Here is an 18356-nt window from a genome sequence, read left to right on the forward strand (position 1 = left end):
GTGCTGTTGAATAATATGTAAGAAATTCCAACTGTTTGATATTTCCTGGTTTTATTTATTTCAGAGAGGAAAGAGTCAAACTAAAGCAGAGTTAATTTTCTCTGAACCTTAATTTGAATATAGCTGTGCCTTTTTGTTTTGACTGACAGTCCATGGCCTCTACAATACATCTTCTTCATGAGGCTAAGGAAATTAGTCTAGGCTGTGCCTGGGTCTGTGTAGACACATTTCCACTAACTCACACACGTGTGCATACACACACTCAGCTCTGTGTATAAGCACATGGCATAATGTAAATGTTTATCTTGGAGAATTTGTTCAATCTTCTTGTTCTGTCCACACAAAACCTTACATTTTTGGTAGCTGTCTGCCTGAGATTCGTTCCTCTTGACAATTGATTATAATTCCTCCTAGGCCAAGAGAGTGGTAGCTTCTACCACTCTCTGGGCTATTATACCAGCCAGTATATACGTGCTTGCTAAGTCACTTCAGTCCTGTCCAACTCTTTGTGACTCCATGAACTGTGGTCCACCAGGTTCCTCTGTCCATGGGATTCTCCAGGCAAGAATACTGGAGTTGGTTGCTATGCCCTCCTCTAGGAGATCTTCCCCACCCAGGGATTGAACCCTTGTCTCCAGCATCTCCTGCATTGGCAGGAGGATTCTTTACCATTAGCGCCACTTGGGAAGCCCCATCCCAGTGGGTATCTCCTGCCAAAGCCCATCTTCAGCAGAAACATGGCCTTTGGGTGTGGATGCTACATCAGGGTGCTGGGGTAGAATACCTGCTGGCAGTTTCTTCTCCCACTAAACCCTCCTTCCCCTGGAATTTTAGAGTATTTCCTGGTGACAGTGTTAACTTCTGATCCTCTGGGGCTGGCGAAGTATCAGCTTGTGATTTGTTCTTCCTCCTATATCCATTTTCCTTTGAATCGAAAACCAACACACAGAAATGCAGCCCCTCATTATTCAGTCACTTTTGGTTGAGTGTTTCTTGTGTAGATGTTCCAGAAGCATGTCTCTTGGCCAGAGCAGCTAAGTCAGGTTGGGTCTTCACTTAAGTTAAGCTCTTTTCATTGCCTCTTGCCAAGGCTTCTCTAACCCCAGATTTCTGTAAGGTAGCTCTGCCTCAGGCCACTTCAAGGGGAAAAATGTTTGCTGTAAGGATCCAGGAGACCACAGACCTTGAGGTAGTTCTGGGACAGGCTTGTCCCCCTGCATCTCTTGAGCCCCCTCTTGGGGAAGAGTTTTTATAGGCAAAATTTGGGGTGAGGGCTGCAGGGTATGTGACTTTCTTCTGATTGGTTGGTGGAGAGGTAATGGTGTTTCAGGAATCTGGTACTCACCCCGAAGTTACCATCCTCCACCAGGGTGGGGGCCTTGGTTCCTGTAGAACTCAAAGATATATTGTCATATACTCCATGACATATCAATATATCTCTTGAGGAACTAGGACTGGGCTTTATTGCCGCACAGTTGTTTTCTGACCGCCTTTCGTTTCTGCGTTCCTTCACTTCCTTAATTAGTAACTGTTTGAATCTGCCCTTTGGAATTACAGGAAGGTCTATGAGACTGAAGTCTTTTTCAAAGTTTTTACAAACAAGAAATGGGGGTATATTGTAAGGCTTTTGTATCGGGAGGGCCTCACAGAGTCCTACTTGGTTTTAGAGAGTGTTCAAGAGAGAGCTTGAAATGCTTTACCCTCTGAAAGAGAAGGGAGGGAGGCTGTCGATTTGGGTTACCATTGAGGAGCCCAAGAGGAGGAGCCTCAGCTCACTAATAGGCCAACCTGCTCAGAGTTTCAGGCTTTGTTCTGCCAGGGGTCTCCAAAGGATATATAGAGGCGCAGGTTTAGGCATGTGAGGTAGACTTCTCCCACCAAGGGAGTGGTTTGTTGTTGTTTAGTTGCCAAGTCGTGTCCGACTCTTTGCAGCCCCATGGACTGTAGCCTACCAGGCACCTCTGTCCATGGGATTCTACAGGCAAGAATACTGGAGTGGGTTGCCATGCTCTTCTCCAGGGGATCTTCCCAGCCCAGAGATCTAACCCGCGTTTCCTGCTTGGCAGGTGGATTCTGTATCATTGAGCCACCTGGGAAGCCAAGGGAGAGAAGATTGAAGATGCTTCTCCCCTCCCCCCATCTGATTTATATGGGAACGGGTAGAATTGCTTTATTTACATTTGTGCATGTGTGTGTGCACACATGCTAAGTTGCTTCAGTTATGTTTGACTCTTTGCAACATTATGGACTGTAGCCTGCCAGGCTCCTACTGGAGTGGGTTGCCATACCCTCCTCCAGTGGACTTTCCCAACTCAGAGATCGAATCCACGTCACAATACTATGTTCCTGACAACTACTGTGTGACTTGAATCATTTAAAAAATACTTCTAGTTGTGGTAAAATAGACATAAAATTTATTATCTTGAGGCAGGAGCTAGATGGGCCCCAGGTTAAGCAACTGCAGTTTGTCCGCTGTGGACAGATACTGATGAAGGAAGAACTGATCCCTTCCCAGATAAAGAGACCACATATTTCTCATTCTTGAGGTTGAGGAGAGCTTCCTGATGACACATATGCAGAAAGGCTCCTCAGGGGTCAAAACGGAAGGGAGTGCCACCCCACAGGTGATGTCAACCTACCCATAAGGCCTTTTCCAAACCCAGGGATTCAACCTGGATTTCCTGCACTGCAGGCCCAAGAATACTGGAGTGGGTTGCCATTTCCTTCTCCAGGGGGTCTTCTTGACCCAGGGATTGAACCTAGGTCTCCCATTTTGCAGGCAGATTCTTTACCATCTGAGCCACCAGGGATGCCATAGGGCCTTTCACTAGACTCTATCTTGGCTAAGAGATGCTCGCGCACACAGGGGAGGATTCTGAGATAAACCAAATATGGACTCAGTGCAAGATGACTGGCCAGAGGAAACCTGGAAGAAATGCCCCATATGAGTGATTCAAATGACCACAAGCGTGCACCTCTGAGTCTGCCCATGTGAATGTACTCTTTTTCCTCCTACAAACACTTGTTTCACAGCATTCTGTCTCTTTGTGGAAAGAAATGCATTTCTACAAAGCTAACAGGCTAGGACCTTGTCACTGGCCTTCATGGTCCAGTGGCTAGGATTCAGTGTTCTCATTGCCGTGGCCTGACTTCAGTCTCCGGCCTGGGAACCAAAGTCCTGCTTCAAGTGGCTGCAGGTTGAGGCCACCCGAGATCAATCTGAACCATGTGGTGTTAAGCACATTCACATCACTGTGTAACCATCAACACCATCCATCTCTAGAACCCTTTTCATCTTGCGAAACTGAAACTCTGCCTCCCTTAAACAACAACTTTCCATTCTCCCCTTGAAACCTAGCAGGATCCTGCAGGGCCTTCCCAGGTACAAAAGCTCCTCCACGTCCCTTGTTTCTTGTTTGCAGAAAGAAGGCATTCGTCTCCTTCGCTTTCCTGAGTTCCAAAGAGCAGGCACCAGCAGTTACTAATTGGGGAAGTGAGGGAAAGCAGAAACTAAGGAAAAACAATTAAACAAGAAGAGTAATGACAGGGACTTCCCTGGTAGTCCAGTGGCTAAGACTCCACACCCCTAACGTAAGGGACCTTAGTTTGACCCCTGGTCACGGAACTAGATCCCCCATGCCACAGCTAAAGATCCGGCATGCTGCAACGAAGATCGAAGATCCGAATGCCGCAACTAAGACCTGAATATTTTTTTGAAAAGAAGAGTAATAACAATATTTTAGTGATAAAACAGAGTCCTGTTTCCTACGTAACAATCTGACGTATCTGCAGGGTTGTTCTGTGTTAACTAAAACCCTACCCAGCTGGAGCATGCTGAGCGTAAGTGCTAGATCTCAGCCTGGTTGGAACCAGAAGGCTGATGATTAAGATTCCTGAAACATCATCCTGTTACCTCAACACCAATCAATCAAAGAAAGTCATGCACCCTGCAGCCCTCACCACAAGCGCTGCCTTTAAAAACTCTTCCCTGAAAGCCATCTGGGAGTTCAGATCTTTGGGGCATAAGCTGGTCCTTCTTGCTTGGTACCTGCAATACACACTGTACTGTCCTTCACCGCAACCCGGTGTCAGTAAATTGACTTTGCTGCATGGTAAGCGAGCAGATCAAAGTTCAGTTCAGTTACACACTCCCTCCCAAACTCTTGCAACTATGGTTCTACTTTCTGTGTCTATGCATTTGACCAGGTATAATATTTAGAATATTCTAGGTATGTTCTAAAAAATGAATCACACAGTATTTGTCTTTTTGTGCTTGGCTTATTTCACTTAGCATAAAGTCCTTTAGGTTCCATGTTGTAGCATATATCAGAATTTCCTTCTTTTCTAAAACTGAATATTATTACAACTATATATACATACCACATTTTGCTTATCTGTCAGGGACACTTGGGTTTCTTCCACCTTTGGCTGTGCTGCTATGGCCATGGGTGTACAAATGCCTCTTTAAGACCCTGCTTTCAATTTTGGGGTACATGCCTGGAAGTGGAATTGCTGGATCATATTCCATGTTTAAGGTTTTGAGGAATAACCATACTGTTTTCTATAGTGGCTGAATTGTTTTACCTTCCCACCAAGAATTGGAGCATCAGTGTTCCAGTTTCTTGAATTCCTCACCACTTGTCAGTGAAAGAGTACATAAAGCATGGGTTAGGTTAAACTGGTTCTGATTCCTTCAAGCACATTGTTGATTAATCAAACCTGTAGTTATCTTACAGATACAGCACTGCCCATGAGCAAGAAGGGACCCATGTTTCTAGGATGACCCCAGAACCAAGAATCTTCAATCTATGGAATTCAGAGAATAGAACTGTTCTATTTAGAACTGTTGTCTAACCAGAGCCACACACTAGAAGTCCTTCAATAGGGAAAACCCAGCTTCCGAGCAGCCCGAGTATCTTGGTTAACATATATACAGACTGGTTAGAGACTGGTCAATCAGCTTCTGCCCCAACCCCTCATGTTCTGCCCCAACCCTGGATTAGAGAGATAGATTTGAGCCTTGCTTCTTGTTTCCTTGCCAGTCAGTCTTGCAACAAAACTTTTTCTTTTCTCAAAAGTTGGTATCACAGTGTTGGAGTCAATGTACAAGGAGCAGCAAGCCCTTGCTCGGTAATATTTTCTGTTTTCTTGTTTGTTTTTTTGACTGTAGCTATCCTAATGGGTGTAAGGTAGAATTTTATTATGCTTTTGGTTTCCATTTCCCTCATGATTGGTGATGTTGCACATCTTTTCATGTGTTTATTGTCTATTTGCATATCTTTTAATCTTTTTTGGAAAAAAGGCTATTCTAGCTCTTTGCCCATTTTTTGAGTTTTTTCCTTCAATTATAGGAGTTCTTTTACTATATATATGCATACATATACATATATATTACTATATACTTTTACTATATATTATATATATATTTATATAATTTGAGAATATTTTCTCCCATTCTATAGGTTGCCTTTTCACTCTATTGATTTGTGTTCTTTGATGCACAGAAGTTTAAAATTTTGGTGTAGTCCAATTTATTTATTTCTCTTCTTGCTGGTACTTTTGTTGTCATATCCAAGAAATCATTGCCAAATCTAGTGTTTTCTTCTATGAACTTTATAGTTTTAGCTCATATGTTTAGGTCTTTGGTCTGTTTTAAATGAATTAAATTTTAAAAATTATTTTAAATGTTTGGCTATTCTGGGTCTTGTTACTGGGCAGGCTTTTCTCTAGTTGTGGTGAGCAGGGGCTGCTCCCTAGTTGCGATGTGTGGGCTTCTCATTGCAGGGGTTTCTCTTGTGGAGCACAGGCTCTAGCACGTGGGTTTCAGTGGTTGTGGCTCCAGGGCTCTAGAGCTCAGGCTCAGTAGTTGTGGCACACAGGCTTAGTTGCTCCTTGGCCTGTGGGAACTTCCTAGTCCAGGGATCAAACTGGTTTCTCCTGTATTAGCAGGCAAATTCTTTACCACTGAGCCACCAGGGAAGCCCGAGAATAACTACTCTTAATTGAAAGTTTACCACTTGCCATGGCTTACATTAGGGTTTACTCTTGTGTTCATCCTATGGATTTTGACAATTATATGACATCATGGAAAAGACAAACTATAGACACAGTAAAAAGATCAATGGTTGTCAGGAGCTTGGTTGGGGAGAGGGAGGAAGGGATGACTAGGCAGACCACAGAGGGTTTTTAGGGCAATGAAACTACTCTGAAAGGTATTATAATGGGCTCCATCAGTCTGTTGACTTAGACTACTGGGAGGTGATGCCCAGCCAATCACCTAGGGAATCTGTGTTTTAAGCTTCCCAGGAGATTCTTTGGCCTGCAACTTGGGGAGCACCGTGGAGGCATGGGAGTTGTGGGGGAGGCCTCGGTGGGTCATTGGCTCACCTCTTCTCTCTCCAGGCCCACCTCCTGGGTCAGGCTGGCCCTTTCCTGAGCCCATGCTGAAGCCTCACAAACTATGGAAAATTCTTAAAGAGGTGGAGTATCAGCCCACCTCACCTGTCTCCTGAGAAACCTGTATGCAGGACAAGAAGCAACAGTTAGAACCAGACATGGAACAAGGAGTGGTTTAAAATGGAAAAGGGGTTCTCAAGGCTGTATATTGTTACCTTGCTTGTTTAACTTCCATGCAGAGTACACCATGTGAAATGCCAGGCTGGATGACTCACAGGCTGGAATTTAGATTGCCAGGAAAAATATCAGCAACCTCAGATATTTAGATAATACCACTCTAATGGTAGAGTCTTCTGAGGAGAGTGAAAAAGTTGGCTTAAAGCTCGACAATCAAAAATCTAAGATTGTGTGTCTGGTCCCATCATTTCATGGAAAATAGATGGGGCTAAATTGGAAACAGTGACAGACTTTATTTTCTTGGGCTCCAAAATCACTGCAGATGGTGACTGCAGCCATGAAATTAAAAGATGCTTTGCTCCTTGGAAGAAAAACTGTGACAAAACCTAGACAGCATATTAAAAAGCAGAGACATCAGTTTGCTGACAGAGGTCCATATGGTCAAATCTGTGGTTTTTCCAGGAGTCATATATGGATGTAAGAGTTGGACCATAAAGAAGGCTGAGAGATGAAGAATTGATGCTTTTGAACTGTGGTTCTGGAGAAGACTCTTAAGAGTCCCTTGGACAGCAAGGAGATCAAACTAGTCAATCCTGAAGGGAATCAATCCTGAATATTCATTGGAAGGACAGATGTTGAAGCTCCAATACTTTGGCCACCTGATGAGAAGATCCAACTCATTGGAAAAGACCCTGATGCTGGGAAAGATTGAGGGCAGGAGGAGAAGGGGATGACAGAGGATGGGATGGTTGGATGGCATCACCTAATCAGTGGATGCGAGCCTGAGCAAACTCTGGGAGATAGTGAGGGACAGGGAAGCCTGGCGTGCTTCAGTGCATGGGGTCACAAAGAGTCAGACACGACTTAATGACTGAAAAACAATGCTGAAGCTGCCTGTGCATGTTACCCTAAACCAGAAGACAGTGACTCTGGGGACCAGCAATCTCCTTCTTTTACAGAGGAGGGAACTCAGCCTCAGAGGAAGGAAGTGAATTTGTCCCACACGTCAGGGCTGGGACTAGAATGAACATTCCCTGTCTTTTCCCACTGTGAGCAGGGAGCATGAACATATAGCCCTCACTGGTCAGGCCCCCAGTGTCCTGTGGGTGGTGATCAGGGACCTTTCCCATGCAAGTGTTTCTGGTAAGCTGACTAAAGAGGTCTGAGAAACAGAACAAAAACTAAAGAGCCAGCATCTCCAAGACTCCAGCAACTTGCTTTAACTTCTTTTTCTCATTCTAGACACATGCTGACTTTCCTGTGTAAACCTCAGGCACTGCAACCTGCACACTGATGGTTGAGGCTGATTGCAAGTTAAAGGCTATCTCTTGCCCCAAAACTTCCTTTTGTGAAGCAGCCAAGGGAGGGAAGGCAGCCTTAACCCATGATTGCCTCTAAGCCAGCTTTCCCAGCCCAAGAAACAGAGCTCAGAGACTGAATTGAGACATGGTGTACCGAATCATGTCTTCCAAGGGGTGGCTCAGATGGTAAAGCATCTGTCTATCAATGTGGGGGATCTGGGTTCAATCCCTGGGTCAGGAAGATTCCCTGGAGAAAGAAATGGAAACCCACTCCAGTACTCTTGCCTAGAAAATCCCATGGACGGAGGAGCCTAGTGCAGGCTACTGTCCATGGGGTTGCAAAGAGTCAGACATGACTGAGCGATCATTTGAAATTGAATCATTTGAAAACACACAGCCTGGGGCTGCCCAGGTGGCTCAGTGGTAAAGAATCCACCTGCCAATGCAGGAGACACAGGTTAGATCTGTGATCCAGGAAGATTCCACATGCTGTAGAGCAGTTAAGCCCATGTGCCACAACTATTGAGCCTGTGCTCTGGAGCCCAGGAACTGCAACCACTGAAGCCCGAACATCCTGGAGACTGTGTTCTGCAACAATAGAAGCCACGGCAATGAGAAGCCTGTGTCAAAACTAGAGAGTAGCCCCTGCTCACCACAACTAGAGAAAAGCCCACACAGTGACAAAGACTTAGCACAGCCAAAAATAAAGTAATACATAAAATTATTTAAAAAAAGAAAGAAAGAAAAGAAAACACACTGTCTGAAGCAATGAAGATGAGACGGTTAACACAGAGATGGGGTGGAAAGACCGCATAGTTATGCAGTCATCAAGATAGCAGTTTCATCAAGACAGCAGCCTGGATTCCCTCCCACCTGGAACACTAAGAATCTGGGGAGTGAGGGGCCCTGAAGCTTAAGCCACATTAGGTTCAGGGATAATCCCGTGTCTCTCTGCTGTGTCAGCTCATTGCCCTGATGGAGGGGTTGTTAAGGACCAGAGCTGAGGATGGCAAGGTGGCTCGACAGACTGAGGATGTTTGAGGTCAGCGCTCCTTCTGTTGAGGAGAGATGCAGGACGAGCTTGTCTGGCCACAGCTGTGCTCATCCATTACCTATGGAATTGCTGGAGAGTTTGCCTGGTAGGCTGGAGCCAGAGGGATGTCACCAAGGGGTGATTGTGTCAGTCATGCTTTTTTTCTTTTCTGTATTTTATGATGCTTTGACATTTTTGGGCTTTGCAGACCTGGGGAGGGACTGCTGCTCCCAGGGTTAGCTAATTCTTCCAGATGACCCACAACTTGTCTATGACCTTGTCTTTGATATGAAAATAATCAGTCCAGAGTTTCTAGGCTCCCACAGTCTGGGACCCTATCCCTCTGCCCCCAAATACCCCAGGGCCAGGCAGTTAATAGGTAGGGACTGTGTCTATAGCCCGGAGCCTGCAGAAATTATTCAAACTATCCAATCCTCTGCCTGCTCAGTTTGCCTACCCTTCCTTGCCTGTTTCTTTCTAGGAAACCTGCAATAAAGCCTCTTGCCCATGCTTTCCTCTTGCTTGTTCTGCCTCCTAACTCCCCTTGGTGCTTCCCCATGTGGACTGGCATGCCTGTTTCTTGGGATTTGTGAGTATAAAAATGCTTTCCTTCATGACAGTCATTTCTGTGTCTGCATGTCTCACCATATTTGGCCTTCTCTGGGGCTCAAGTGGTAAAACCCATCTGCCTGCAAATGCAGGAGACCATCTACAATGCAGGGGACAAAGGACATGCAGGTTTGATTCCTGGGTGGGGAAGATCCCCTGGAGAAGGAAATGGCAACCCACTCCAGTGTTCTTGTCTGGGAAATCCCATGGATAGGGGAACCTGTTGGGCTACAGTCCATATGGTAAGAGTTAGACACAATTTAGTGACCTAAACACCATGTGTCTTACCATACCTGGTATATTTTAAAAGTAATGACCAATTTAAGACTCATGACTACTGAGTACCTCACGAACATCATGAATATCTAGTGAGTTTTGGTGCATAGATTGCATTTTACCATATTGTAGTATTTGATTTAAAAAAATGTGTTTTACCATGTGGTATTTGGAGTTCCAGTGTATCATACAGTGAATAATGAGAATTTGGAACTTCATTTGCTTCTGTGGTCTTCCTATCCATCCTCGCTGTTTAGTACACATGTGTTCTACTTAACTCATCTGAGTTTTGAGTATGTCTCACAAGCTATTTGCGTCTTCGGCATGTCTGCTAAGCATGTGTGTTTGTCTTTCCCTGGTGTTGGCCTCGTCCTCTCCAGCAGGAATGCAGATTCTCAGTGACGCAGTCCCACACACTTTGAAAGGCTGTGGAACTGGAGTCTCTCCCCACCTGGTGCTGGCTTTGTCCTGCCAGAAGGGCCTTGTTTCCTCACACCCTGAGCTGCTATGCTGAGATTGAAACAAGCAAGTGGGCCCCTGGATGGCTGAGGCCTGACTTGTTACAGGGTCACCTGGCCCCGTAGCTGGCGCAGGGTCACAGAGGACCATGCAGAATAGTCACTGACCCACAATGTCTGCCTCAAGAGCCACGGGGGACTTGGGGGGAAGCACTCACTGAGCTGGGGTGCACACCTGGAGAGAGACAGGAGCTGAATCACACAGGTGATGCCTGCTCCCCCACGAGGAAGGGACCACCTGGGAAGTCCTTGGACCCTGTTTTGAAACCTTTAATCTGCCTGGCTACTTCTATTACTTTGTTCTTTCATGTTTAAAAATTGTATTTTACTCAAGTTTATTCTCTCAACTTTTTTTTTCACTTTATTATTTTTTATTTTTGGTGGTGCTGGATCTTCACTGCTGCATATGGGCTTTCTCTAGTCGCAGCAAGAGAGGGCCGCTTTTCGTTGTGGTGGGTGGACGTCTCATTGAGGCAGTTTCTCTTGTGGTGGAGCACAGGCTCTAGACGCGTCAGTTTCAGTAGTTGGAACACGTGGGTTCAGTAGTTGTGGCCCACAGTTTTAGTTGGTTTGTGACATGTGGGATCTTCCTGGACCAGGGATTGAACCCCTGTCCCCTGCATTAGCAGGTGAATTCTTATCCACTGTACCACCAGAGAAGTCCTCTCCCCACTTTATTAATCAAAGACATTTATAATCAAAGACTTTTAAGTAGCACAAGGTAACCAGTATATCACACTCACTTGATGCAATCTGAATCACACACAAAGCACAATGCAATTGAATCCAGTTATACTGAAAATCAATACATGGCACCATCATTACTACTTTGAAATCCTTGGACACCCTAATTTCAGAAGATTTCAGTTCAGTTCAGTTGCTCAGTCATATCCGACTCTTTGTGACCCCATGGACTGCAGCACACCAGGCTTACCTGTCCATCACCAACTCTCGGAGCTTGCTCAAACTCATGTCCATAGAGTCGGTGATGCCATCCAACATCTCATCCTCTGTCGTCCCCTTCTCCTCCTGCCTTCAATCTTCCCCAGCGTCAGGGTCTTTTCGAATGAGTCAGTTTTTTGCCTCAGGTGGCCAAAGTATTGGAGCTTCAGCTTCAGCATCAGTCCTTCCAATGAATATTCAGGACTGATTTCCTTTAGGATGGATTGGTTGGATCTCCTTGCAGTCCAAGGGACTCTGAAGAGTCTTCAGAAGATTTACTCCAGATTAAATAGCACTTACAGCACTGGCTGGAATTCCCTGAACATTTACCACATGCCAGGCTCTGTTCCAACAGTTCTGCAATTAACCTCAGTGGATTCTCACCATCGCCTGTTGAGTGAGATGTGCTGTCAGTCCTGTGTTACAGGAGGACAGAAATGGCAACATATGTGTGTTAAACAGCAGCTGGAAACAAAGGAAAAGCAGATGCTCGCCTTATTTCTTTCTCCTGAGAAAGGAACTGTACCCGTAGGTGAGAACTGGATCTTCCATTTGCTCCTGAGAGTGGTATTGTCTATCCCAGTGTGGCAGAATAAAATGATCTGCAGAGGTAGATAAGAACTTCGTGACTGCAGGATCACTATATACTCTGGGGAAATAGAGGCTGGACCATGATCTGTGAATCCTCTCATCTCTTAGGTCCTTTATCAACTATATATAAAGATCTAAATTTTTTCCAATTGTAATAAAATATTTTAAAACTGCAGCCCTTAATTTTTATCTGCTTCTTCCTTCCCAGCCCCTACCTCTGCTTCCTGAGCCTTAATATTTCCAGATATATGTGTGTCGAATGCAGCAGGCAGTGTGATACAAAAAATCAAGAGAAGAATTCAGTTAAAGTGATCCTGAATGGATTGTTCCCATATGCAGCTGGCAGAGGCTCATGTAAATCCTCTTGGGAGCAACACAACTTCAGCATGGGCCTGAGCGAAAGTTCCAGGGAACATGAACTCACCTTAAAATAAAATTATAAAGCACACAAAGAAGCAAGGCACTCTATGCATGAGCATGAAAAAAAGAAGCTAGCAGCAATAAGCACATAAAGATTTAGACACTGGATTTATTAGACAGGGGATTTAAAAAGTATGTTTAAAGAAAATTAAGCTTGAAAATATAAGCAGGGAGCAAAAGATTATTTAATGACTAAGAGGATTTGGAAAAGATTTAAATAGAAATCCATGCCATGAACTATAACTGAAATAAACTCAGTGGATAGATAGAGTAACAGACTGACAAAGCTAAGGATAGAGACAGAAAACTGGAAAGTTGATACACATATATTACTCAGGATGCAGAACAGAAAAACTATGAAATGGGAATATATAAAAGAGAAGTTAGGAGATACAGAGCATGGGGAGGGTGTAATAAAAGTCTAGTTGGAATTCTAGAAAGCAATATTAGAATAGATGAGAAGAAATATTCAAAAGGATTATGGCCGAGAATTTTCCAAAGCTGTTGAAAGTATTGCTTTTCAGATGCAGGAAGCCAGAAGACTCTCACACAGAGTAAATAAAAAGTCATCTCTACCCAGACAAGTTATAGTGAAACAGCAGACTACTAGAGGAAGAAATATATAATATGAACAAACCAATTACTGGTAATAAAATTGAATTGAAAAAAAAAAATTCCCTGTAGATAAAAAAGCCTACAACCAGATGCCTTCACAAATATTTACTACCATTTAGAGAAGCGTTAACACCCATTCCTTCTAGCTATTCAGAAAAAAAAAATGTAGAGAAAAGAATGTTTCTGAACTCATTCTATGAGGCCAGCATCACCCTGATACCAAAAATAGACAAAGATACCACAGAAAAAGAAAATTACAGGCCAATATCACTGATGAACATAGAGGCAAAAATTATCAAGCAAACATAAGCAAATCAAATTCAACAATACATGAAAAGGATCATATACCATGATCAAGTGGGATTTATCCCAGGGCTGCAAAGATGGTTCAGTATCTGCAAATCAATCAGTGTGATACATCATATTAATAAATTTAAGAACAAAAAGTATATGATCACCACAACATAAGCAGAAAAACCTTTTGATGAAATTTAACATCCATTCATTATAAAAACTTTCCACGAAGTGGGTAGAGAGAGAACACACCAAACAAAGTATAATAAAGGGCATAAAAGACCCTGATGCTGGGGAAGATTGAGGGCAGAAGGAGAAAGGGGCAACAGAGGATGAGATAATTGGATAATCGTGTCCATCGACTCAATGGACACAAGTTTGAGCAAACTCTGGGAGATAGTGAAGGACACGGAAGCCTGGCATACTGCATTTCATAGGGTCACAAAGAATTGGATATGACTGAGGGGACTGAATAAAAAAATCATATTTAATGGTGAAAAGCTGAAAGCATTTTGTCTAAGATCAGGAAAGACACAAGAATGCCCATTCAGACTAGAAAGGCTTTGTTAATCATCCGGGATATTCCACAGTGAGACCTGGAGGGTCACACTTAATAGGGTGGCTGAATCACCCCAAGAGCATGGGCTATTGTGCACCTGCCAAGAAAGCTTACAAACAAGCCTTGAAAATATCAAACTAATATGCAAACTATTTAATTGGAAGCCAGAAAAAAAAAAAAAAAGCCCTAAACATCCTTTAAAATACAGACCCTCAGGAGTGTAACATTGAAATATATAAGATTTAAGATTGCCTTCGCTCAGTTGTGTCTGACTCTTTGCTACCCCATGGACTGTAGCCTACCAGGCTCCTGTGTCCATGGGATTTTCCAGGCAATAGTACTGGAGTGGATTGCCATTTCCTTCTCCAGGGGATCTTCCTGACCCAGGGATTGAACCCCGGTCTCCAGCATTGTAGACAGACACTTTACCATCTGAGCCACCAGGCAAGTCCTTGAAATATTTTTGAAATATCAAAAATATCCTTGAAAGTTTTTGAAATATCAAAAAATATTATGTTTACTAATAAGAAGAAAAATGTGACTCATAACCAGAAGAAAAACCAGTCAATAAAAACAGAATTTAAAAATAAACCAACCATAAATGAAAGATATGATAGAATTAGCAAATAAGGACTTTAATATAATTAAATAAATATGTTCAAGGATTTTAAGGAAAACATGAACAGAATGAGGAGAGGTGGAATATCTCCAGAGATTAAAAAATATAATATACTAAATGAATATTTCATTTATTGGGATTTATACCACATTAAGCATTGCAGAAGAAAATATCAATCAACATCAACAAATAGTAACAGAACTATTTGCATAAAAGCACACAGAGAAAAAGACCAGGAAAATGATCAGAGCATCTGACCTAGTGACAGTACCAAACCATTAACATATGTATAACTGGAGTTTCAGAAGGAGAAAAGAAAGCATGGGGAGTCAAAGGGAATGACTGCAGGAAAAAGTAGTTGAAGACATAATGACTAAAATTTTTCAAGATTTTGAAAACTAAAGAAAACCACGGTATCACAAGAAACATTAAAGGAACTCTTCGTGTGAGAGGGAAATGATGCCAGATGAAAACTTGGGTCTACCCAGATAACCTTGGAACTGGTAAATATGTGGATAGGTTTTAAAGCATTTTTTGTCATTTAATGTCTCCCTGAGTGGCTCAGATGGTGAAGAATTCGCCTGCAATGTAGGAGACCTGGGTTTGATCCATGGGTTAGGAAAATCCCCTGGAGAAGGGAATGGCTACCCACTCCAGTATTCTTGCCTGGAAAATTCCATGGACAGAGGAGCCTGATGGGCTATAGTCCATGGGGTTATGAAGATCCCATGTCATTTAACAGTTTCTTTAAAAGATAACCATTTTAAAGCAAAAGCAAAGTACTGCGTGGTTTAAAACAGATGCAAATCTAAAAGGTATGAAAACTAGCAGAGAGAATGGGAGAGAAGAAACTGAAGTATCCTATTTTAAGGTTCTAGCAACATATGCGAAGTGGTATATTATTATTTGAATGTAGATAGTTATAAGTTAATGATGTGAGTTGTAAATCATGAGCAATCACTAGAAACGAAACAAACGCAAAGACATATGAGCCTAAAACTGCCCTAGAAAAATGATCTTAAAAAAATCCAAAGACAGATTGCTAATAAAGCAAAGTAGATTACTAAAATATTCTATATAATCCTCAAAAAAGTCAGGAAAAAGGAATAAAGAAACCAAACAAACAGAAAAAAAACAACACAAAAAACAAAAACTCACAGGACAAGTGGTTAAAACATAGCTAAGTGGTAGATTTAGATGAAATTATATTGATATTTGCATTCCCTGTGAATGTCTAAGACTCCTGTCTAAGAAATTGTCACATTGAGATAAAAATGTAAGATTCGATTATATGCTGTATGTAAAAAAGAAAAAAAAAACCCACTTTAAACGTAATGACACACAGATTGAAAATAAAAGGATGGAAAAGATAAAAAACACTTATCATAAGAAAGTGTGGTTATATTAATACCAAAGTAGACTTCAGAACAAGGATTATAACAGGGATAAAGAAAGAGATTTTTGTCATTTAGGTGTACAGCAAGGAGATCAAACCAGTCAATCCTTAAAGGAAATCAACCCTGAATATTCACTGGAAGGACTGATGCTGAAGCTGAAACTCCAGAATTTTGGTCGTCTGATGCAAACAGACAACTCATTGGAAAAGTCCCTTATGCTGGGAAAGATGGAGGGCAGATGAAGAGCATGTCAGATGATATGGCTAGACGGCATTACTGATGCAACGAACATGAACTTGGGCAAACTCCGGGAGATGCTGAGGGATAGAGAGGCCTGGCATGCTGCAGTCCATGGAGCTGCAAAGAGTCGGACATGACTGGGCAACTGAGCAACAACAGCAGTACTGTGTAATAGTACAAGAGTGAACCCTAATGTAAATGGACTTTAGTTAATAATAATGTATTAATCAGTTTATCAGTTCACAAATGTGCCGCACTAATGTAAGATATTAATAGTAGGGGAAAGTGTGCATGTGAGAGGAGGAGTATATGGGAACTCTTTGTTCTGATCAGTTTTTCAGTAAATTCGAATCTGTTTAAAAAATAAAATCTACCATTTTTTTAAAAAATGGAAAAAAGTGAACTTTATTTTTTACATATGGTGAAAAATGAGTCAGAAAATATAATTAGGAAATAAAAGATATCACACTGGCAGGAAAAAATACGAGGAACCTAGGGATATAGCTAACAAAATATTTAATACAAGAAACCCCTTTATGGAGAAAATTATAAAGCTTTATCGAGAGACACTAAAGTCCAGTATCCATGGAGTGATAGATCATGTTCTTAGGTAAAGACTCAATATCATAAAGATATTGATTCTTTACAAATTGATAAATAAATTCAATGCATTCCAATAGGATTTGCACATGGGTATGTAACCTGGTAGGCTGCAGTCCATGGGGTCGCTAAGAGTTGGACACGACTGAGAGATTTCCCTTTCACTTTTCACTTGCATGCACTGGAGAAGGAAATGGCAACCCACTCCAGTGTTCTTGCCTGGAGAATCCCAGGGACAGGGAAGCCTGGTGGGTTCCGTCTATGGGGTCACACAGAGTCGGACATGACTGAAGCAACTTAGCAGCTGCAGCAGCAGCAGCATGTAACTTGAGAAGTTGATTCCAAAATACACACGAAAGAGTAAAGGGCCAAGAATAACCAATAACTTCCAGAAGAAGATGGGAAAACTTGCTTTACCACATATTGAGGCTCATTATAGAGCGTTAGTAATTAAGACAGTGTATCATTAGTGGAGCTAGTAAGTAAACCAATGGAACTAGAGAGCCGAGAAACAGACACACATATATATGGAAACCTGATTAATGGAAATGGAACTTGTAGATCTGTGGGTAAAGGATAGCCTAGTCAGCATATTGTGTTAGGGCAAATAGTTATCTTTACAGAAAAAAAAAAGATAACTCACACACACCCAAATCAGTTCTAGTTGGATTACAGTCTTAAAAAAAGGAAACATTAAAATATTTAGAAGAAAATATACGAGAATATCTTTCCAATTTAGGTAGAGAGATGGATTTCTTAAGATTCAAAAAATATTTACTACAGAGAATATTATTGTGTAGTCAATAATATACTTTAAAACAAACTTGTTTTACCCTGAAGATAGTGAAAAGACAAATCTCAAACTGGTAGAAAATATTTGTAGCACATAGAATTGTCAAAGATAGTAATTAGAATATGTAAATATTTTCTACAAATCAGTAAGAAAAAGATAAATAACCCAATAAAAAAATAGGCTAGGGGCTTCCACAGTGGCTTAGTGGTAAAGAATCTGCCGGCCAATGCGGGAGACACAGGTTCACTCCCTGGGCTGGGAAGATCCCACGTGCTGTGGAGCAGCTGAACCCATGCACCACAACTGCTGAGCCTGTTCTCGAGAGCCCAGGAGCCGCAACCACTGAAGCCCAAACATCCTAGAGCCTGTGCTCCGCAACAAGAGAAGCTACCGCAGTGAGGAGGTTGTGTACTACAACTGGAGAGTGGCAGCAACTAGAGAAAAGCTCGAGCAGCAACGAAGACCCAGCACAGCCAAAATAAATATTTTTTTAAAAATAGGCTAAAGATAGGACAGAACTGTCACAGGGGAAAAAAAAAGTCCCAGAGACATAGATTTTTATCTTATTAATAGTCAGGAAAATGCAAATTAAAAGCACAGCTCAGTTCAGTTCAGTTTAGTCGCTCAGTCGTGTCCGACTCTTTGCTACCCCATGAATTGCAGCATGCCAGGCCTCCCTGTTCATCACCAACTCCCGGAGTTCACCCAGACTCATGTCCATCGAGTCAGTGATGCCATCCAGCCATCTCCTCCTCTGTCATCCCCTTCTCCTCCTGCCCCCAATCCCTCCCAGCATCAGAGTCTTTTCCAATGAGTCAACTCTTCACATGAGGTGGCCAAAGTACTGGAGTTCAGCTTTAGTATCATTCCTTCCAAAGAAATCCCAGGGCTGATCTCCTTCAGAATGGACTGGTTGGATCTCCTTGCAGTCCAAGGGACTCTCAAGAGTCTTCTCCAACACCACAGTTCAAAAGCA

Source organism: Bison bison, unplaced genomic scaffold (genome assembly GCF_000754665.1).
Source record: "Bison bison bison isolate TAMUID 2011002044 unplaced genomic scaffold, Bison_UMD1.0 scf7180017864317, whole genome shotgun sequence".
NCBI lineage: Eukaryota > Metazoa > Chordata > Mammalia > Artiodactyla > Bovidae > Bison > Bison bison.